At 45.1% G+C, this 24138-nt stretch overlaps 1 protein-coding gene across 3 annotated transcripts in view; it reads right to left on the reverse strand.

Moving 5' to 3' along the window:
- The window catches only part of RASGRF2 (Ras protein specific guanine nucleotide releasing factor 2), a 205051-nt gene that overhangs the window by 164877 nt on the left and 16036 nt on the right, over positions 1-24138 (reverse strand). The window lies entirely within an intron of this gene.

Consider the following 24138-nt stretch of genomic DNA (forward strand, 5'->3'; position numbering starts at 1 on the left):
TGGAATGCTGCAGAGGAATACTGCTCCAACCTGTGCACCATGACCCTTGCTGAAGGTGAAAGGCATGGAGGGGTGTTAATCCTTCCTGGAGCCGTACTAATTCCAGGACAGATTATTACACAACTGGAAATTTTTCAGACATAAAAGGGTGAATGACATGTGAGGTGGCTGCTCTCTCTGCTCGAGCTTTACAACATACTCCTCAAACTCCCTATCGCCCCCGTCTCAAAGTATATTTTTGGAAGGTTTTATGCATGTTTAAGTGAAGCATGCCACAGAGTTGCTGTTCCTATACCACCTCTGCAATCTCATGCCTAATTCTAGCAGCTCAAAAGGAACTGGAAAAAGAATTAACATCTGTTATTTTCTTGGTTATGGAAAGAGATAGCTGCAGTTCTGGTTATCTTGCTATCATGAGCAATTGGTACCATAGGCTGCTGTGCCTCCTCAAACAGCAAGTCATGGACATAGTTCCCTGTAAACTAGCACTGCACAGGTGCTCAAGGAACCCACAGGAGGGGAGGGCCACCGCACCCACAACCTAGCCTCCGGCCTGTCAGCATTGGACAGACAGCCTGAACCAGGCATTTCCCCCAGCTCAAAGGCAACTATGGCCCAGCCCCAGAGTTCCCTTGCTGTGGTCCAGTCTTGGACCTCCCACTGCCATGGTTGGGAGGGGCAATTGGGGCAGCCCAGACCCTCACCTGACATGACGGGGGCAGCCTAGAATCCCCCACACACACCTGCTGCAGCAGCCTAGCCCCCAAGATCCCCAGCCCTGAGCTCACCTGCTATGGCCCATCCCTGAGGACTCCCCCTCATACTCCTGCACCCCACCCTCTGCCCCAGCCCCACTCCAGAGTAGGGTGGTCAGTGGTTCACTGGTTAACTGGCTGCTCCAGCCTGACCAAGCCCACCACACCATGGTTGTGGGGAGCTCCAGCTCAGCTGGAACAGCCCTCACCCATCGTGGGGGGCCACTTCATCCCAGCCCACCCCACCCCCATTTAAGTGGTTAACCAGTTAAACAAACTGGTAACCTTTTCACTGATTAAATGGGATTTTACATCCCTACGCCAGAGCCCACACCCCCAGGCATACATAGCCTTTACACTCCAACCATCTGTCCCAGCTCTGAGCACCTCAGCTCCAGCCCCACCCCAGATCCTGCATCTTTAGGTGGAGCCCTTGTACCCCAACCCTCTGTTCCAGCCCTGAGCCCATCATCCTCAGCTCCACCCCAGAGCCTGCAACGCCAGACAGAGCCCTCACACAACCAGGGGCGGCCCGTAAGCCTAGGCAAACTAGGCAGTTGCCTAGGGCGCCGCCAGCCCAGGCACCCGATGATGACGTCATGGGGCTCCGTGGTGCCCTATAATTACATCACGGCCATTGACAACTGTGCAGGTGGGGACGCCAATCGCGCCTTTTGCCTGGGGTGCCAGCTGCCGCAGCCAGCCTTGGGCCGCTCCTGCCTACAACACAATTTTGTGCCTCAAGGCTGAGCACGTTCCCGCACTCAGAATGCCTTTGCCCCATCCCACCACCTGAATTTTGTTACGTGCACCAATATGAAGGTGATGTGTCACTCATCAGCTCCATATTGTTGCACATAGCAAAATACATTCCATGCATGGGAAGGAAAAAATTAAAAGAAACACTGGTCATGAGCGCCCCACCTCCCCTTTTTGCTCCCAGAATCCCTCCTTCCCACCCATTCTGCATGTGGCAGTGATCGCCTCCAGACTCCCTGCACCGATGCCCCAGTTCAGGATGAGGCCATGCCGCTTCCCAGTGCTTTGAGGCTAGAAGGACTAACCTGGGGCAGGGGCTGGTAGCTGCGATGAGGGGCCTCTGGGATCTGGCAGAGGAGCAAGGGCGTAGAAGGGATGGGTCCTCGGGTAGAAGGCACTGGGCTAGGAGCTAGCCTCCCCCAGCCTGTCGTTCACGTGCCACTCATGCTTGCTATGTAATATCACTATTCAGATCTTTTAAAGATCTCACAAGGACCTCTGCCAAAGAGAGGGAAGTGAGGATCTGATGTTATCCCAAATGTATAAAATAAGCAGGAAAAAATTAAAAATATAAAGCCATTTCTATAAAATCATACGAGAAACAAAAATGAAAATAGATATTGTCTTTGTTCTGTAGTTAATCCAAATGAAAAATAAACTTTGGTCCAGATCTTCAAAGGTGTTTAAGCTCCTGACTTCAATAGAAATTAAGAACCTAAATACTTTTGACGATCTAGGCCTTTGTTCCGTATATCTGTCTCAATCATTGATTTTCATCTTGTCCCAAAAGGGATAAATTTTTCATCTCTCATAATCGATCACTGATCTGCAAAGCAAATTATCCTTTTCTATGAATTCCATTCTAACTCTAGATTATTGCTGGCATCACTTATTATTTGGCCATCTCAACAGTTTCCAAGTCTGAACAATCATGCTGCATAAATCTACTATTTTTCCTTTTTAGGTTTATTACAAAAGCACCACTTCCGTACAATCACAAATAGGTCAGGATGAATGTTTATTCCATTTTAAATTCATTTTGTGAAAAGCATGGGTGCAGCATATACAATATATGCCCCAAACTAATTTTGAGTTGTTTAAATTGTTAAATCAATTAACAACTCGACTCCTTAGGCACTGTGGACTTGATCTATCTGGCTTGTTAAGCACTGTCAAAAGAGATATGAAGAGGCAAAGCACTAATCTGTGCTTAGAAATATGACTAAAGCTTCTATGATCATTGAGAAGTTAGTAACAGTAAAGCATAGTGGACAGAAGGGAAGGAGTATGTGGACTGAGAGCAAAGGAAAAGACAGGATATGGTTAAGACACGGTGGTTTAAACAGAACCCTGCATAATCATAGAATCATAGACTATTAGGACTGAAAGGGACCTCGAGAAGTCATCGAGTCATGTCCCCTGCCCTTATGGGAGGACCAAATACTGTCTGGACCATCCCCGATAAACATTTATCTAACCTACTCTTAAATATCTCCAGAGATGGAGATTCCACAACCTCCCTGGGAAATTTATTCCAGTGTTTGACCACCCTGACAGTTAGGAACTTTTCCCTAATGTCCAACCTAAACCTCCCTTGCTGCAGTTTAAGCCCATTGCTTCTTGTTCTATCCTCAAAGGCCAAGATGAACAAGTTTTCTCCCTCCTCCTTATGACACCCTTTTAGATACCTGAAAACAGCTATCATGTCCCCCTCAATCTTCTCTTTTCTAAACTAAACAAACCCAATTCTTTCAGCCTTCCTTCCTTCAAAAAACACTTGATATGAACATATGTGGATACCTTTCCTCCTTAGGTATGCTGCCACTATGGAGGCAGACGAAGATGAAGAACTGGGAGAAGTGACTAATCCAAGGTCACACACGTAGACAGGGAACTAAACCCAGGCCTCCCAAATTCCCCTCTAATGCTTAAACCACAACATTACCTTTCTTGCCTAAAGGCTCCATATTCTGTCTTAGTGCCCAATACCATAGGGCCAAACTAAACACTCTGGCTGTGTCTACACTGGCCACTTATTCCCGAAAATCAGCCGCTTTTCCGGAATAACTTGCCAGCTGACTACACTGGCCCCTTGAATTTCCGGAAAAGCACTGACGATCTACTGTAAAATCATCAGTGCTTTTCTGGAAAAAACTATGCTGCTCCCGTTCAGGCAAAAGTCCTTTTCCAGAAAACTGTTCCGGAAATGGGCCAGTGTAGACAGCACAGATTTCTTTTCAGCAAAAAAGCCCTGATCGCAAAAATGACGATCGGGGCTTTTTTGCAGAAAAGCGCGTCTACATTGGCACGGACACTTTTCCGGAAAAAGTGCTTTTCCGGAAAAGCATCCTGCCAATGTAGACGCGCTTTTTTCGGAAATACTTATAACGGAAAACTGTTCCGTTTTAAGCATTTCCGGAAAAGGGTGCCAGTGTAGACGTGGCCTCTGTGTTGTTTTTGCTTATGTTAACCAGAATTCACTATATCTGAAAAAAAAATCACATCATCTGAAAATCTCTTTTATATTATTGGTCTAATGCTCAGATATTATCTTGCAATAAAAATATATCATATGGCATCACTGTAAGTAAATGATGTCACACATTAGTAACAATTACAAAAATATAAAATGATTTATTGCTGTTAACACTGCTACAAAAGTTGACAACTTATGGTTCTTTTTTGCAAATGTGGGTACCTGGCTCACTAAGATCAGATTAAAACAATCATATTGTATAATTGGCAGGTGTATTACATAACTGTAATTTGTCAATTATGCTAATAATAATAATAATAATAATAATATTTAACATTATCAATATGGGAAACCATCAGACACCAATTTAATCATAAATTTCTTTATTAAATCCAAAGACCAAATGGCATTTTATCCAACTGGTCTGGACATGTTTAACAGCCTAAAAATAAGCAGACATTCCACTCAAACAGTAACAAAATATGTATAAGCACATGGTTAAGATGCTTACAAATGGGCTAACTCCAGGGGTGCATAAAGCCATATTAGTTAGAACCAGTGTATTAAGGTAGGTTTTAGCAATTATCCCCTTAAAAGTTTACGTGTTATAGCCTTTAACAATCAGGTGATGTTACTGTCACACACAAAATTCAACTAAAACCCAATCTGACACAGGTTATCCTTATTTCCAGTTGTATTCCAGATAAAATTTACAACTTCCTTTTTCCCCCCCAACATCTTTTCTCTTTCCCCACTTCTTCCTGACCAACAGGTTTTCCATTACACCCGGGTTCATACAGGCTTGAACACTAGTTTTGATTACAAAGGTTATCTTGGTTCTTTTTAGGACAGACTCTTCCTTCCCTCATTTAAAGCCATCTGCAGTCACCCTTTTGGTCAAGGGGCTTCTTTTTAAATGCATTCCTTTATCTTATTAATTGTTCTTTGAACTAGAAATCCCCCCCTACTTCACTCCTTCTAGCCTTAGAACTCATTTTCAAGGCCTTCTTTCTACTTGCTGGTCAGAGCCTCTATTTACAAACACATATATATTTCCTTAACCAAATTTAAGCTAACTTTAATTCTTTAAATTCATATTTATTTTAAAGCAAGTGACATCCATATCAGTACCAAAACTAGAAGGACATAATGAAAATCTGTTATATATTGTTCAGTGTTCTTCATCTAAGAGTATCTTAATTATCAATTGTATAACGTATCACAACTGTCAGAGTGTCATCTCAGGCAAAGTGCCAGGCATTAATTTCCACATCTGAGTGTAGGTGTGTGACTAGAACACCAATTTTCAAAGCAATTTTGGTTTGGTTTTTTTTACAATACTTTTGATATCATAATCTTAAAAATAACAACTTACTGTTATTTGCTCCTTTTATTTCAGATTCAGTAGCATAACAGACTGGGACAGCTGAATGGCTTTGCTAGAAGTAGTTCTATTATAATGCTACCAACTAACTAACTATACATTTAAAAGACTGTAACTGTTATGAAACTTACTTTTTTTAAATGGTGTAACTGGACATCAAATAATGGCTCTCCTCATCTAATGGACACCTAATACAATAAAGAGGGAATACTATTACTGTGCAGAAAAACACCTGGTAGTGCAGTGAGGGAGCTAGAGAATGAAACTGGTCCTGCACTGTTGAGGTGGCAAGAAGGAGCTGCTTTAGGTTATGATGATGTTGTCCTTATCATTTTAAGAGTTCTGAACACAGCAGGCAGTAACTGAATTAATTTTCAAAATTGTTTTAGATTTTAAAGGAAAGTATTTGTAATTAAATCTACAACATTCAGAATTTTTTTAAAAATCAACATTTCCATAATGCAAGTTTGACCAAATACTTTGTGTTTTGCTTTTACAAGAGCAAAAAGACTTTTGCTATTTGTGTCCATTATGATAAGGGTGATATAATATTGTTCTACTTTCATTCAATCTGGAGTTTCCTCAGAATCTTACTCTGCCTTCTATGAACTATAGAGCTATGAAACTTCATATGAGGATTCCTATCTCCACCTAAATCACAAGAATCTTTCCAGGTTTTGGTTCTCCCCCCAGAAAAATAATGCCTGCAGTTTCTAATCGGGTTCTTTCAATTATTTATTAGAGATACTCACGGAAAGTAATTAAATCCTAAGTTTACCTAGGCATCTAATACCATGTTAAATGTACTAATCCTGATGAACAGCAATACATTTCACTCCATCCTTCTAATTTGTACTGACAGGTGTGGGAGAATTTGAGATTTATAATCTTGATCTCTTTCAGTTCTGAGGAACACACAATACTAGGTTCTCTGATACAATATTCTCTTTGATAATACAGTATAAAGAAGATGTGTTTTAATAGATCAATATCAGAACTGACTTACTCCTAATTAAGTTGCTTACTGCGGATTTTCTCAATTCTTCTGTTAGGATCTTTGTCACAGATGTCACACAGATCTAAACTAACAAGAAAAAAATAAAGGAGAAGCAGAGAGAGTGGCTGCTATGGTCCTCAACTGCCTCTGTAAAAAAGACTAATGAAGAAGTTATCTTACAACTATAACTCGCAATTGTGACTTTAGAGAAACAAGGTGGTTGATTTAATATCTTTTATTGGACCAACTTCTGTTTGTGAGAGACACAAGATTTTGAGCTTACATGAATGATCTGTGGTTATGACCTGAGGATATGACCGAAAGTTGGTCCAATAAAAGATACTGCCTGACTCAATTTGTGACTTTGGAATACAAGACCCTGGCCATTAAATAAAGTTTATAAAACAAACTGATGAAAACAGATATGTCCATGCATGGTGACAATAGTTTTTCTGGGTATGTCTAAATTAAAGAATTTCCCTCTAAATTCCCCCCTTTATTTGACAGTTTCAAGAAATCATGTTATTCTTGTAAAGTACTCCTGTGTGAGGTTTTATGAAACCAACGACAGGAATTAGAAAGGATGCTGACAACTGCCAAATAGTTTTAAACTTAATTTGTTATTTTCCATACTATTAGGTTGGCAGTGGTTTACTCCTTTCTTGTCAATTCTTATTTCCCCACTAAAAGATATACCTGGCATTGCTTGGGTCCTTAACTTAAGTAATTTTTGTTTTTCTTCATTTATATCTGAGGTGGGGCTAGGGATGAGAGGGTCAGTATGCAGGCTGCCCCAGGAAGAGAGGACAATCCCAGCTCTCTCTCAGCAGCTTGGGGCCTAGTGGGAAGCGCCTCTCCATGACCACTGCAGCTCCAGCGGACATGGGTGGGGTGAATGTCCCCCAGCTGAGGTAGGTCCAGGTTCAGCCAGCAATGTCCCCATACAAATTGGGGAGGAGGGGAACCTAAAGGGCACCTGAGGATGGAAGGGCGGGAGGCTCAGAGCCAGAGCAATCCCAGACAGGGTGGAGATGCAAGGGCTTGCGCAAGGTGTTAGTGATTCTGTCTCTTTTCTGTATGGTTTTATGAGACATAACCCATTTTCCTGGCACAACCAATCCCTGACCTTGCTTTAAGTTATGTTAAGAGGAAACTATATACCAAATTTGGGGGTCCTAGCTCTTATAGTTTAAAAGGAGTTCTTGAACACACAGACAGATAAACTCTCTTAAATATATAGTAGATGTGGTAAAAATTATTTTCTGTGTTTTTAATGGAACTGAAGTAATCAGGTGCTTGTTTTTTCCCAAAAAATATATAACTAGAAAACTAAAATAGTCTTCAACATTTTAAGCCATCAGTATCATATGATAAATACTTTAAACTAAATGCAGGATTTGAACTTTAGGGGCCAGCAGTGTCTTTCAGTTGTTGCTGAATAATGACTGCAGAACTTTGCCCCAGATGCATTTATTTACTCCTTAATTGTCTTAAGATACAGTGAAAATTAAATATATATATATTTAATTACCTTTGACTGCATGTCATTAAGATTGCTTTGGAAGCTCCCATACTCACTCAAATATTTCTTCCATCAAGTGACAAAATTTCCCATAGCACTCCACCCAATCCATATCCTTCCTGTTCTGGGTCATGTAAAAATAGCCTTGAATTGATTAGAAGAAAAAAAAAAAAAAACTTACAGAAACTAACTGGAGACGGCTAGCTGACTATCCCAGAGTGTAAAGCATATGGACTGAAAAGCAGGTCAACTCTCCAGTCCCACTCCAAATATTAAATATTAAGAAAACATGTGTAAGCCAACTGATTCACAATACATTCCTCCTAAAACATCTACTCTAATGAAATGACAGTAAGTATTTCTATTGTGGAAGACTGCCCTTTCTTTCCACTACTTTTCACAGAACTTCCCAGTTTTTATGTTAATCAATGTACTGTTAAAAAGGAATGGGATAGTGGAACTTAGACATTCTTAACTTCTCCTGTCTATGCTTTAGTTTTGAATCCTGTAAAAACTTCACCACTTGCTGAAACCAGAGCAAATCTCCCATATAAATCATTCTTAAAGACTAACGGTGTGGGTGGAACTCAAGGAAGACTGTGTATGTGTAGTAAATAAAACCACTCTACTATCACCGCTCTACTATTTTAAAATAAATACAGGCAGCCCCCAGGTTACGTACAAGATAGGGACTGTAGGTTTGTTCTTAAGTTGAATCTGTATGTAAGTCGGAACTGGCGTCCAGATTCAGCCTCTGCTGAAACTGATCAGTTTCAGCAGCGGCTGAATCTGGACGCCAGTTCCGACTTACATACAGATTCAACTTAAGAACCCCAGGCATCCCCAAGTCAGCTGCTGCTGAAACTGATAAGCAGCTGATTCCAGGAAGCCCGGGGCAGGGGCTTCCTGTAGTCAGCCACTGGTCAGTTTCAGCAGCGGCTGACTTAGGGATGCCTGGGGCAAAGCAGCTGGGGTGCTGTTGGGTTGGTCCAGTAGCGCCGCCGCTCCTCGGCGCTACTGGACCAACCCAGCAGCACCCCAGCTGCTCTGTCCCAGGTGTCCTGATTCAGCCGCTGCTGAAACTGATCAGCAGCGGCTGAATCAGGACTCCTGGGGCAGAGCAGCTGGGGTGCTGCCGGGTTGGTCCAGTAGCGCCAAGGAGCGGTGCTGCGGGACCAACCGGCAGCACCCCACCTGCTCTACCACAGGCCCGGGCCTTTGCTCCACGTCTCCCTGGTATGCTGGGGGGGGCCACTAGCTGCGCCCTCCCCCCAGCAGACCAGGGACATGGGGAGCAAAGCCGCAGCGGCGGGGTGGTGCCGCGCCTCTGAGGCTTTGCTCTGGCAAAGCCTCAGAGGCGCGGTACCCCTCTGCCTCCCGGCTTTGCTCCAGGTGTCCCTGGTCTGCTGGAGACGATCCCCAGCAGACCAGAGGCACCGGGAGCAAAGTGGCAGCGGCGCCAGAGCAAAAGCCTCAGAGGCGCGGCACCCCCCCGCCGCTGCGGCTTTGCTCCCCGTGTCCCTGGTCTGCTGGGGGGAAGGCGCAGCTAGTGGCGGGGTGTCGGTCCCGCTGGGCGCTCTGGGCGGTCCCGCTGCCTGCGAGCTCCGAGGCGAGAAAGCCCCATTCGTAAGTCGTAACTCGGGGACTGCCTGTAAACTGAATAGGTTAAAGAGGAATATTCATGCTTTTGCCCACTCTCTCCAAAGTTATATAACATATACAATCAAAATTAGATTCAACATTTATTTTACACTCCTTGCTCCACAAAGAATTGTGATGTCAAGATTTAACAGAATTCTGATTTTATACACAGATCATCATTGCTCAGCAAAAGGCAACACATAAATTGTTGAATTATGGATTCATGCTAAGGAGAAGAAATGCTGTAAAAATAAGCTGTAGCCTTTTATAGTAGCATGATATAGCTCACTAGCATAAAAACATTAACTGTACACATTAACTTTCATTGTCTAAGAGCAGCTCTCTCTTCAGCAGTCTTATTATATTCTCTAAGTCATCAGCTGCTTTCACTACATCTACTTCAAATTCAAATCATATTGGCAACTGCTTTAAAAAATACTTTAAATCTCTGAAAGGAGAGTTTTCCTTCTATTTAACCATCATAAAGCTCTTAATTATTTTGAATTTGAATTTTATTTTGATTCTCTGTATTCTTCTAGTAAAAGTTATACAGTAGCCAACACTGAGAGCCAATGGCAAATTTATTTCAGAGGGCAGCAGAAATCACCCACATAAGGCTACTTAAAATAACTTAGTTTTTCTTCAGCCTAAATTTGCCTCAAAGCCTCATAGTAAAATAAACTTCCAAAACACTCAGCAGTTTTTCAGCCAATCAATGCCATCATTTGGACCAAAAGCACTTTTTCTCACTCTCTCTCAAAATTACACACTCTGTGGCTGCATCTAGATTGGCATGATTTTCCAGAAATGCTTTTAACGGAAAAGTTTTCCATTAAAAGCATTTTTGGAACAGAGCGTCTAGATTGGCACAGACCCTTTTCCGCAAAAGCACTTTTTGCGGAAAAGCGTCCATGCCAATCTAGACACGCTTTTCTGCAAAAAAGCCCTGATCGCCATTTTCGCGATTGGGGCTTTTTTGCAGAAAACAAATCTGAGCTGTCTACACTGGCCCTTTTGCGCGGAAGCTTTGCATAAAAGGGACTTTTGCCTGAACAGGAGCAGAATAGTATTTCCGCAAGGAGCACTGATTTCAGACAGTAGGAAGTCAGTGCTTTTGAGGAAATTCAAGCGGCCAGTGTAGACAGCTGTCAAGTTTTTCCGGAAAAGCGGCTGATTTTCCGGAAAAACTGGCCAGTCTAGACACAGCCTGTGGGTATGTCTACACAGCAAAGTTATTTCAAAATAACAGCTGTTATTTCGAAATAACTTCACTAGTGTCTACACAGCCAAACCGCTATTTCGAAATTAAATCGAAACAGCGGAGTGCTTATTTCGAATTTGGTAAACCTCATTCTATGAGGAATAATGCCAAATTCGAAATAAGCGCTGGGTAGATGCTTAATTTGAAATAGGAGGCCTCCAGCCCTTTCCAGGGTGCACTGGTGGCCACTCTCGGCATAACCAGGAAAACTTCCTCTCCTCTCTCCCTGCCCTGGAGCCCTTAAAGGGGTAGACTCTGGCCACAGTGCTCGGGCCAGCTCCAGGCCTGCCAGCACAGAGCCAGCAGTTGCTGCTCCTAACCCAGTGGCACCACCATGAGCCAGGCAGTCAGTGCCAGCCAGCCCTCCACCGCTCCCCAGGCCCAGTCCCCCAGCTCTCAGGAGCCTGCCAGGGGTCAGAGAAGGCAGGCGCCTTCCTGGTCTAGTGCGGAGATTGTGGACCTGATTGAGGTTTAGGGAGAGGCCTCCGCTGTCCACAATCTCCGCACTAGACGGAGGAACACAGCTGTCTAGGCGGATGGCTGCCAGCAAGGCCGCCAGGCCACATGCGCACCCAGGAGCAGGTGCGCATGAAAATAAAGGAGCTGCAGCAGGCCTATGCCAGGGACACAGGGGGCAGCTCCCAAACAGGGGCAGACACCTGCCACTATTTTGACGCCCTGGATCGCATCCTGGGGGCGGGACAGTCTGTGTCACTCTGGGGATCATCGATCCTGGAGCAGAGGGCCCTGACCAGGGCATGGAGCAGGAGCACCAGGAGCTGCAGGAGCCCAAAGGGAGTGTGTCATGCAGCCAGGACACCCAAGCAGTCCCAGCAGACTCATCACCAGTGTCATCCGGGGAGGCAACAACATGAGTGCCATCACAATCCCCTTATTGGGGGGTGGGAAGGGTGACCAAGGACTATGCACGTGGGCCTTGCTTAACACGGATCACGCAGCAATCTGTGCACGTGCGAGCATGTGCCATGCCACCCCTGGGCATGTGGCCCCAGCTGGCTGCCACACAGGGGCCTAGGCCTGATAGCCACACACATGTGTGAAGAGACATGACATGCTCCTGACACCGGGGTGGGACACAGCAGGACGCCCTCCCTCCACAAGGCCATTCTACACAGAGGCAGGGGACATCTCCCCCCACCTCACCCACACTATACACAGAACAGGGGCCTGGGTGCGGCCTCAGGGCAGCTCCCACTCTTGGGGATAGCAGGACATTCTGAACATGGCCTGTGTGCAAGCACATCGGCTCTGATGGTGCAAGGAATAGTCAGACTCACCTTGCACGGGGGGGTGGGTTTCACCCACTGTCCCCAGGGATAACTGACCACTTCTCTTGTTTCTCCACAGCTGCACCAGCTGTGCATGCAGGGTGCACCACCCAGCCCAGGACATGCTCCCGCACCCAAGAGCTCCACAGGATCACCCGTGCAGTGGACGGGTACCGACAGCAGCACCTGGGGGCACTGCGAGCCCTGCACCGCACCCTCCAGAACTGGGTGCAAGAAGACCTGGAGCTCCGGCGCGAGCAGCTTGCCCAGGGCCATGCTGTCTGCCAACACCTGCAGACCCTGGTGCAGATCATGCTGCCTCCTGCCACTCCAGTGCTAGCTGCCTCCCCAGATACCGCTCCTCCTCCAACTCCTTCTCCCTCCACCTACTCTACACCCTCAACCCCCTCCCCATGCTCCCAGGGACGCCGAGGCACCTGCATCCGCAGTGCTGGGAGACAGTTGGCCTGGCAAGACCCCCACCCCTGAGCCCTGACCTTCCCCTCCCTCTTCTTCCCCTTGCTTTCCCCTTCCAGCTCCCTGCTCCCAGGTTTACCCTCTCCTATCCCACCCTCTCTCCTCCGTTCTCCCATCTCCTTTCCCCAGTCTCACCAGAGTTTCATTCTCCCCCACCCCCATTTTTTTTAAATAAAGATAGTTCGTGTTTATGAAAAAAATGCGTATTTTATTTTACATCAGGAAGAGGTGCTGGAGGGGGTAAGTGGAAGGACGTGAAGGAGGAATGAGGCACAAGCCCCCAGTGGGGCACACCAGGGAGACTGTTAGTGCTCCTCAGGGTGGAAGCTCTCCCGCAGGGCCTCCTGGATACTGACAGCCCGATGGACCTCCCAGATGGCAGCCTGCAGAAAGTGCAGCCAGGCTCGCAGCAACGCATCCAAGAGAAGCACCTGTGTGCCGAGGGGCAGCTCTGGCTCCCTGTTGCAGAGTGCTGTGGTGTCCCAAGTGAGGGCAACCAAAGCATGCCGAGACAAAAATGCTTTGCTGTCCTTCATCAAAGTAGACAAGCAAACAGGGAAACCTGAGAACTGGCTGTCCGGGGGGGTCCCTTTAAGCACAGACCTCAGATAGCCTCAGGCAGCAACTGCACACGGTAAGTCCTGACCTGGTGCCCTGCCGGAACTGGTTCTGGCCAGCCTTAAATGTGATTCACAGTCCACTCAATGTGGACGCGCCATTTTGAAATAGCAAAATGCTATTTCGAAATGCATTTTGTGTGTAGACGCATTATTTCGAAATAACTTATTTCGAATTAACACTGTAGTGTAGACATACCCTGGGTAAATATGAGTTTTGCCATTGACATTAATGGGACCATGATTCTACACTCTTTATATATCTAAATTCTTAAACCAAGCTCATCATTATCGAATCTGAGTTCATTTCCATTAATTCCACCTCCCCGCCCCCACCAATCTCCCATTGAAATTCTCCAGTGAGAATTTTCTTCAGATTAAAAACATGAATTTCATAGAGCAAGTTTCAAAAGATGCATGACTTGTCACAAAGGCATGAAATATAAAAGGATATGAGGAGAAATTTATAAGAGGCTGGGTGTTTACAGTATCAACAATTCTACTTTTTTGGTTTTTAGATGAGTCTCCTATTTTAAACATCATACATAAGTAAAGGTGAAATTTCTCGCATTACACAGAAGTCAGGGAGTGTGTCTGCAGGTCTGACCTTAAAGAATGAACCAATATACACAGCAGTTCCCAGGACACTATATGTGGGTATACATCCACAGCTGAGTCTATCAGTCTATTATTGCTTACATTAGAACATAATTAAAATTCAAAGTTATTTTTAAAAGTTAAAGATAGGTTCAAAGTCAAATGGGATGCATACTTCTCTCCGAAATCAGAGTTTATACAATTAGACAGTCCCAGAGCATAACTTAGATAATAGAAATAACAAATTTATTCGACATATCAATAATATGCAATATTAAGTAATACAGGCAGTCCCCGAGTTACGCGGATCCAACTTATGTCGGATCCGCAGTTACGAACGGGGCCGTTCCTCTCCCTGGTCTCCAACAGACCAGGGAGAGGAAGCAAAGTGGCGGAACACGTGGGCAGCGGACAGGGCTGTCCGGTGCCCACGCGCTCCGCGGCTTGGCTCTGCTTTGCTCTGCTTTGCCCCCCCCCCCGTCCCCCTGGTCTGCAGACCAGGGGGACGGGGGGGGCAAAGCAGAGCCAAGCCGCGGAGCGCCCGGCCAGCTGACAGCCCAGAGGCGTCTGGGCTGTCAGCTGGCAGCGCGCTCCACGGCTTGGCTCTGCTTTGCCGCCCCCCCCTCCCCCTGGTCTGCAGACCAGGGTGACGGGGGGGGGGGGCAAAGCAGGGCAAAGCAGAGCCAAGCCGCGGAGCACGCGGGCAGCGGACAGCACAGACGCGTCTGGGCTGTCCGCTGCCCGCATGTTCCGCCGCTTTGCTCCCCGTCCCCTTGGTCTGCAGACCAGGGGGACGGGGAGCAAAGCAGAGCAAAGCCATGGAGCCCGAGGGCAGCAGGACAGCCACGTAGCGTCTGGGCTGTCCCGCTGCCCCTGTGCTCCATGGATTTGCTCCGGACACCTGTGGTACAGCAGCTGGGGCGCTGCCAGTTGGTCCCGTAGCACCGCTCTGGGCGCTACTGGACCAACCCAGCAGCACCCCAGCTGCTCTGCCCCAGGCGTCCCCAAGTCAGCCACTGCTGAAACTGACCAGTGGCTGACTACAGGAAGCCCCTGCCCCAGGCTTCCTGGAATCAGCCGCTGATCAATTTCAGCAGCAGCTGACTTGGGGATCTTAAGTTGAATCTGTATGTAAGTCAGAACTGGCATCCAGATTCAGCCGCTGTTGAAACTGATCAGTTTCAGCAGCGGCTGAATCCGGACGCCAGTTCCGACTTACATACAGATTCAACTTAAGAACAAACCTACAGTCCCTATCATGTACGTAACCCGGGGACTGCCTGTATGCTGTTACATCTAATTAAATAATATGGGTAGTCAGTGATGTATATAATCCATGTGCTTCAAAATGGAGTCTGTTGGGTACCATTTTGAATCTGAGGGAAGGGATAGAATCAGGTCTTTCCCTCTCAAAAGGCTTTGCACTTAGCACACCTAAGGGTGCACACGGCATGAAAGGATTGCACTTGTCTCTAATTTGTGCACTCTGCCCAAAAGTTATGCACATGACCTGCTAGTTTATGAACACATCACATTAGAATCTTTGCACACATCACTAAACTGATGCACCCAGCATATAATTGATTTTCCCGCCTCATAGTCAATAAAAGTCCTCCTGGGAGGAGAGCTTGGGCTGCTTGTTTATTGCCTGTTGCTGCTTGGATTGTACCAAGAGTGCTGCTGTCTTCAATGTTACCACCTGCTTGTAGAGAAGTCTCAAGTTACAGTTTTGGTACGGGAATAGTAGCAGCCTGGATTTCGGTCAAAGCATCCGGATTATTCCGTGGTTCAAGTAGATATACTGAAGGGTTATTTGCCTCTGTGCCAACAGAAGAGCAGCTCGTGTCCTTATTTCCTCATGGTCCTGTGCCGAAGGCCTGGGTTTGCTTTGAGGGATCGCCTTGTGGTTCCTCCTCCAAGGCTTCCAATTAGCCACGGAATAGAAGGTCACGAGCAGCAACACTGTTTACCATCTTCTTATGTAACATATAGCCCTATTTGTATCAGGGACTTTCCGATCTTCTTTTCTCTTCTGGGGTTAGGGTTGGATTAATTATTGTTGCTGTTAAGGTTTCATGTGTTATTTCAAATTTTGACAATATATGGTTTGGCCCTAAATTGGAATTCGAGTGTTATTTATGCGAGCGAGGGTGAGGGAAAAATCGCTGGTGATAGAGATACAGCAGATTATCAGGCAAACCTCGCTTCTGGTTTCAGGGATGCTTAACATCTTATTAAACCAGAGCCTAAATTATTATTAAATTAATCAGTTGCAGAGTTCCCTGTGCAACAATGCTTACTTAATAAAGACCTCACATGCCATGAGGACAATGAAAAAAATGTTCCAGTAAGAACACTAATAATTCAAACAGTTTGGAAATTTTTGAGAACCTGTCTGACCTGAGTTAAGGTGTTAATAGTTCAATTTAGACATTTTACTTCATCTGTAATCATCTGAGAAGTAAAATAATGGACTCAGCAGCTGAGTATGATTCTTGTAATTAATCTGTCAAGCAGCAGATTCACTGTGTATCATATTTTTACATGTCAATATCACCATAATATCTGAGTACCTACTTCCTTCCCCTCCCCCTGGAGTGACCTGGCACATCAAAGAGCTTCCACAGGAGAACTCATATAGGGGACCCAGCAAGTAGCAGCAAGACCAGGGAACCAAGGCAAAGGATAAAGAGGAGCTGAATCAAGAAACAGGTGGTGGGTGGGAGGATGCAAGAAAAGAAGCCTGCAAATATGAAGTGTGAGAGGAAACAGTGAGGAAGAAATTAGGAGTCAATAAACAGTATAACTGAATTCTGGGCAGCAGAACCCACACAAGAATACTTAATTCTCAGTCATTATTGAAAATGAATCCACCAGGTATTACAGATTAATATAGAAGAAGTGGTTGGTATACGTCATGTACTTGCATTCAAGGTTATTGATGCTGTACCAGTGTACAGAATATCTAAAACATTTTGATGTATTGCTAGGCTTACAGCAACCTCAAAGTGGGGTCAATTAACTATATTTAGCACTCAGAGAAGTAGGCTTTTCATAGAGAACACAGAGAAGAAATTCCCTGATTTCAAAAAAGTGTACAATCTAAACGATGGATTTGACAAGCAGACTGGCTGGATAGAATGCATAAAGGAATGTAGAAAGGGTAAGAAAGGACACAAGGGATTCAAATGTGTTTATACAATAACACGTTGGGCATGCATGCATGTATGTGGTTCAAACACAATGAAGACATGTCATTTGTTTTAACATTTCTTGTGGGCAATGCTACAGAATTATGTTTTCAGATAGGGATGTGAATGACCAGTCAACTATCCGATAAGCAAATGCGGATAGTCGACACACCAGTAGACTAGTCACTTTCCCAGTGGGGAGGGGGGGTTTAAGAGGTGGAGGTGCTTCAAAGTAGCAGTACCGCGTGGAGCCTGCGCCAAACCCTGGGCTCCACATGGTGCTGCTGCTTTGAAATGCACGTGCAGCCTGGGGCCAGCTGGGGAGATCCCAAGTAGCCCAGCTGCACGCGATGTTTCAAAGCAGCAGTGCCACAGGGAGCCCAGGATCTGCTACTTTGAAAAGCCGCATGCAGCCTGGGGTCAGCTGGAGATTGCTGCTTTGAAACACTGCGGGGAGCACGGGGCCAGTGAGGGACTGCTTGAGTCCCCCACTGGCCCCATGCTCCCCGCAGTGCTTTCGCCTTTGAAGTGTAGTAACAGCCTTGGGACTGTTACTACTCGTCAAAAGAGGAGACGCCCTTATGACTAATTGATTAGTCGATGCAAATTACATAGACTATTTGATTAGCCAATTAATCTAATTTTAACATCTCTATTTTCAGGAGCAATCTGAATGAGATGAGGGTTAAGGGAGGGCCGGACTGAGGCATGGGCAAGCCGGGCAGCTGCCCAGGGCGCCAACCAATGGGGGGCGCCTGATGGTAGCTGTAAGGGGCGTGCGGAATCCCATACAGCTGCCATCAGGCGCCGCGTGCCCGGCTCCTGCAGCACCAACCAGCAGCGCCCTTCCCCACATGGCCGTGGGGCCCTGCATGGACTGGTGCGTGCACCAGCAGCCCTGGCCAGGCCGGGCTGGGCCGCACATGCATCGTGCACCCTGAGGGCAGGCCCTGGGCTGCGTGCCAGCGGCTGTGGCCGGCATGCGCATGCACCATGCGGCCCTGAGGCAGGCCCGCGATCCCGGGGGGGGGAGGGGGGCACGCATGTGCCGTGCGCCCGGGGGCAGTGCCGCGCGCTCAGTCCCAGGGCGCCGAAAGGGCTCGGGCCAGCCCTGGGTGAAGGCTTAATAAACTGGCTGTTACAAAACATTTCAATCATAGAGGTAGCATGGAAGAATGGAAGAAGATGCTAAGGCACCACTACATTATTAGTAGACAAAGGATCATTGTTGGAGCTACTGATGACCATGGGCTGAGTAGAAAGCTGAGATAAGGTCAGATGTGTCAGAGGAAGGAAGAGAACTTGAACTTAAAGCATACCACTAAGGAGATCCAGTGAAATGACGGAAAAGTATATGAGTGTAACAAAGATTATGCAACAGACAAAGATTATTTTAGCATCAGTTTTTGGATAGACTGAAGGAAGACAAGGTTAATATAAAAAAGACCTGAGAAGAGAAAGAGAATGAAGCTGTCATGGCTGGAGACCACAAGAGTTTGGATTGATTCAGCCATCAGGATAGAGAAGGAGGATCAAATTTTAGACAAAGTATAAATGAAAAAGTAGCAGGGGTTGGCCATAGTGGAGCCGAGGAAGCATGGGGTGAGGGGCAGAATTAACATAATTGACATGTTATTATTTTACTATGTGAGCTGAAGATACACCTACAGCTCCCAGACATGAATAAGGGCCCTGTTATGCTAGACAGTGTACAATAATACACAACAAAATTATTTCTTCACTATACTGGATACATATACTGGATATATAACTCAGATTATGTACAACCACAAAGGTTTCTAAAATAAAGCTTATAACATAAACAATGTAATATAACCTGTAAAGAAACCAAAATCAAACTTGATTGCCTTATGTGATTATAAAATACTGTTCAGAAAAGAGAAGAAACATCAATTAGGATAGGCAGCAGTAAGAAGACTTTCGTATAACTGCAAAAATAAATGGAGAAAATAGCAGCAAGAATCAGAAACACATTAGGACATTAATTCTACTTTATCTACTATGTCTCTCTCTAGAAGGAATAGCAACATTTCACTCTTGGGTGCCCAATACTACATTCCTTGTTCTCTGTCAAGAAAGTCAGATTTCTACAGTAGAAGTCACTGCTACTCCTTTAACATAATCTCTCATAATGTTCTCAATCAGCTCCAATTGCCTTCATGTGTGTGTCCATTGTATCTTTCTCCCATTAATATCTCACAGAGCCACATTGTGTGTCCTGGGATGACCTCCCTAGATCTATGTGCTATAAAGAAATCTCCCTCTCTCCTTTCAAATCATTCTTTAAAATCCTGCTAGCTCTCAAGGCTGAACTTCACTTCTGTGCCAACTTGCTTTAACAGAAATACTTCCATTTAAAAAAGGGAATGGGGGAGGAGGGCCTAACACACTGCATGCATCACAGCTCTCAGAATGTTATGTATAAATCTCATCTTTCCTTTCACCAATATGCTCTCTTTCTTTGCCATATCTAATTGAGGGCCCAATCCTACAAATACTTAGTACCAGGAATACTGCTTACAACTTGAGTGGTCCAGCTGAAGATAGAAGAACTATTCTGAGTAGCAAGTAGACCCAACAGCAAGAATTTGCAGGATAAGCCCTATATGACCTGACTCAAAGCCCACTGAAGTAATTTACTTCAGCAGAGCAATCCAATCTGTTTGGCTCAGGTCCTTCTTTGGATAGGGATATGTCATGAACTAGTTGGCTACATCTAGACTGGCCACATAAGACGGAAGAGGCATGCAAAGCAGGCAATCAGAATAGGGAAATCCGCGGGGGATTTAAATATCCCCCGCGGGATCTAAATAAACATGTCCGCCGCTTTTTTTCCGGCTTGGGGAAAAGCCAGAAAAAAGCGTCTAGACTGGCGCGATCCTGCGGAATAAAGCCCTTTTCCGGAGGATCTCTTATTCCTACCGGAAAAGGGCTTTATTCCGCAGGATTGCGCCAGTCTAGACGCTTTTTTCCGGCTTTTCCCCAAGCCGGAAAAAAAGCGGCGGACATGTTTATTTAGATCCCGCGGGGGATTTTTAAATCCCCGCGGATTTCCCTATTCTGACTTGCCTGTTTTGCATGCCTCTTCCGTCTTATGTGGCCAGTCTAGATGTAGCCGTTGTGTAAAAAACCACACATATGTGCTGTTCTAATTTAAGTACTTATATGGCTCCCCTACCACCATAGTTTCGGAGCATTTCACATTCTTTAGTGTAATATCCTCACATCACTGCTTCTGAGGTTGGAGAGTGCTATTATCCCTCTTTTACAGCTGAGGAACTGAAGCACAGAAAGGCTCAGTAACTTGCCAAAGTCCCACAGAAAATCCATGGTGCAGCAGGGAACTAAACCCAGGTCTCCTCAATGCAAGCTAGAGCCTTATCCACTTGTCCATTCTTCCTCTAATAATGATGCATGGCCATTATAGTTATAACTATTATAGCCATATAGTTCTATCATCTGTTAAAATACTGAGAGTCACACATACACACAAATATGAAAGCAAACCCCTTCAGACTGCAGAAAAATAATATAATATATACGGTGGTATTTATAAGATAGGTAAAGGTTTTTTTTAAAGTTGAATTTGACTGCATGCCTTTAATAAGACAAAATTATTTTCACAATATGAAAATTGCATTTTCTATTATTTTCATTTAAAATCATTAACGGTTCTTTTTAGTTATCAAGAAAATGTTCTTTCAAACACATGTCTTTATGATGTTCAGCTTCCTGGTACACAGCCAAGGTATCTGCCACTAAGCTGCAGAATATAGCACAGTATTCAGAAAAAAACACATTTCTTTTTAAAGCACTTTAATATTAGTAAATGTTATTCATCCATGTTTTCATAGCTCGGTAGCAAATCTGTGATTGCTCTATCAGAGAGCTTTTTCAGCTTGCTTCACATTCTAGGACCATAATACTAGACACCAGCTTGCTAGTTCTTCCCTAAGGCCATCAAGTAATGCACTTATGAAACTTCCATCTGCAAAAGGCAGCACAAATATAAAAACAATTAGGACTAGGAGCTGTAAGCTCACACTAGTTACAACAAGGAACAGGCATCAAAATGACTAATATATTCCTATATATTCCTATATACAGTATTAGTCATCAAAAAGCTAATATATTCCTATAGTACCTGTAACCTGTCGTACCTAAGGGCTTAATTTTTTACAAATATTTGTTTTAAATCTGAGTATTTGTTTTCCTTTTTATATTAAGGAGTTTTCTAATTTGAATTGTAAACAAAAAGAAGCTTTTAACTGTACTATAATACCATACTGTGTTATATCATTTAATTACATACACAACATTATATTAAAAGAATGCTAAAATTGCACAGTCAAGCACTCAGAAGTTAACTTCTTTATACAAATATATAAACTACAGATTTAATCCAGCCCCTTTTATTAATATTCATTTCATTCACCTTTATATTATATTATTTTCCCAGAGGACACCTGTCACATACAATGCACTAAGCATGAATCAGTGATAGAGATGTAGCCGTGTTAGTCTGGGGTAGCTGAAGCAAAATGCAGGACAATGTAGCACTTTAAAGACTAACAAGATGGTTTATTAGATGATGAGCTTTCGTGGGCCAGACCCACTTCCTCAGATCAAATAGTGGAAGAAAGTAGTCACAACCATATATACCAAAGGATACAATTAAAAAAAATGAACAAATATGAAAAGGACAAATCACATTGCAGAACAGGAGGGGGATGCGGGGGGGGGGGGAGGAAGGAAGGTAAGTGTCTGTGAATTGATGATATTAGAGGTAGGGAGAGTGGGATGTTTGTGTGTAGTAAATACGGCTGTTGTCTGCAGGACGTCTGCCTCATTTCTTGGCTGAACTTGTAAGATGGGTAGTGAATGAAGTCTCACAGGTAAAGCAGTTGAACACTACCCAGGCCTGTTGATGGGGGGGAGGGGCAGAAATAAGAGAGGGAAACTGCCCTGGGGCCCAGTGATTCAAAGGGGCTTGGGGTTCCCAGCCGCCACAGCTACTATGCTGCATCAGCAGCGGCGGCCAGAGTCCTGGTCCCTTTCAATAGCCACCAGTGCTGCACAGTGCACTCTGTGTGGTTCTGAGGACTGGGTGGGAGGCACTGAGGGCTGCCTGCCCTCAGCCCAGCCCCGTATGCTTGAGGCCCCGCCCATTCCAGGAGCATGGAGCCACCCCCAAAACCTTGCCCAAAGGCCTGCACAGCTATTGGCTCCCCTGACACTACCCTAGAGAAAAGGAGTCTATCCCTGCCTCTGCTACAGAGTCCCTGTGCAATACTAGGCAAGCTAAGCTAGCCTCTTATGTTTTTCACATGGGGCTACTAATTGTGTGTTTCTCATTTTTTGGGTATTTAAACTGAGATACCGATTTACTGAACATGCATAATGGTAAATGAATTGTGATGTAAACAAATAAAATGCTAAAAATAATATAAATAATATTAAACACTTACCTGGTATCCCGTGGGCTGGTGGCTGCTTCAGCCCAGCTAGGCTGGAGTGGCCCCCACCCTCAGCATGGTGTAGCAGGCATGGCCAGAGCACTGCAGCTTGCTCTAGCCAGGCTGGGTTGAGCCTGCCACAGGCAGGGGGGGAGCTGCAAAGGCTGGGCCAGGCCTAATGTGCTATAGGCAGGGGATTGCTTTGGCCCAACTATGCCACCATTAAGCATCACCCTTAAATGGTTACATCCCTAATAATAATACTGAACTCTTTTATAGAACTTTTTTCGCTACAAGATCTCAAATCACTTCTTTAATGTATTCATCCTCACAACACCCTGTGAGGTAGGGGAATACAATTTGGTCCATTTTACAGTTGGGGAACTAGCCACGAACAGGCTGAGTGACCTGCCCCAGGTCACACGAGAAGTGTATAATGGAGTAGAGAACTGAAATCATAAAATCATAGGGTTGGAAGAGACCTCAGGAGATCATTGACTCCAACCCCCTACCCCAAGCAGGACCAACCCCGTCCCATCTCCAACATTCAAGGCTAGTACCTTAGCCTACAAAATGCTAAATTCTCTGAAGAATCAGGCCCTATGCTTCTCAAATTGGGCACCCAAAATGGGATGATACTTCTGACATTTGTATTGCTATGCCTCAGACCCCGTCTGTAAAATGGAATTTAAAGTATTATTTATCGGAGTATTGTGAAAATTATTAATATTTGTAACTCACTCATACTACAGTGATGAGTACCACACACACACACAAATGAGGAAATTATTCAGAGAATGGTTTGAATTATGTGCACTAAGTAATAGCTGAGTCCACATACTGAACAATAAAGGTAAAACAAAAATTGGACTATCTGCTTGTTAAATGAGAACTGTATGTTGTGTGCAGACTAAGGTAGAATTTCCGCAGGAAAAAAATAGCATGTGATCATGCAAATAAAATTCCCAAGACATTCATCAGGGCAGCAGTGTGGAGGACAGCATGGTGGAGGAGGAGGAACATGAAGAGAGAAGACAAAGAGAACAGTCAGCCAGCTGAGAGTCAAGAACTTTTTATAACCTTGGAGACAATTCCCTTCTCCTTGGAAGTTTCACAGCCAGGCACTGATCCTGGAGAAGGCACTTCTGGTGAGTTCACAATTTTTTTTTCTTGCTACAAGAGGGTTAAGGCAATAGGATGTAATGTGTAAGTGCACTCTGTGGCTACACAGCACAAGGGGCGCAAGACAGCTTGTTAATGTGAATGGAGTTGAAGTAGGAATTAGGGCTGTCAAGCGATTAAAAAAATTAATCACAAATAAAAAATTTAATCACGATTAATCGCATGTGCAGCCCCCTTTGAAACACTGCGGTGCCATTTCAAAGGGGCAGCACTGTGGAAGCCAGGAATCAGCTGGAGTTCTCAGATGACCCAAGGCTCAGTACAGCTGCCCCTCTGAAACACTGCCGCAGGGGCAGCACTGCAGGAGCACAGGATCAGCTGGAGTCCCCAGCTGATTCCAGGCTCTATTCGTGCTACCCCTTTGAAAAACAGTGGTGGCGTTTCAAAGGGGCAGTACTGCACAAGCCCAGGATCAGCTGGAGTCCCCAGCTGACCCCGGCTCCATGCAGTGCTCCCCTTGGGAAACGCTGCCGTGGAGTTTCAAAAGGGCAGCACCGGGGGATCCCGGGATCA

The sequence above is a fragment of the Pelodiscus sinensis genome, chromosome 6, assembly GCF_049634645.1.
Source record: "Pelodiscus sinensis isolate JC-2024 chromosome 6, ASM4963464v1, whole genome shotgun sequence".
Classification (NCBI taxonomy): Eukaryota; Metazoa; Chordata; order Testudines; family Trionychidae; genus Pelodiscus; species Pelodiscus sinensis.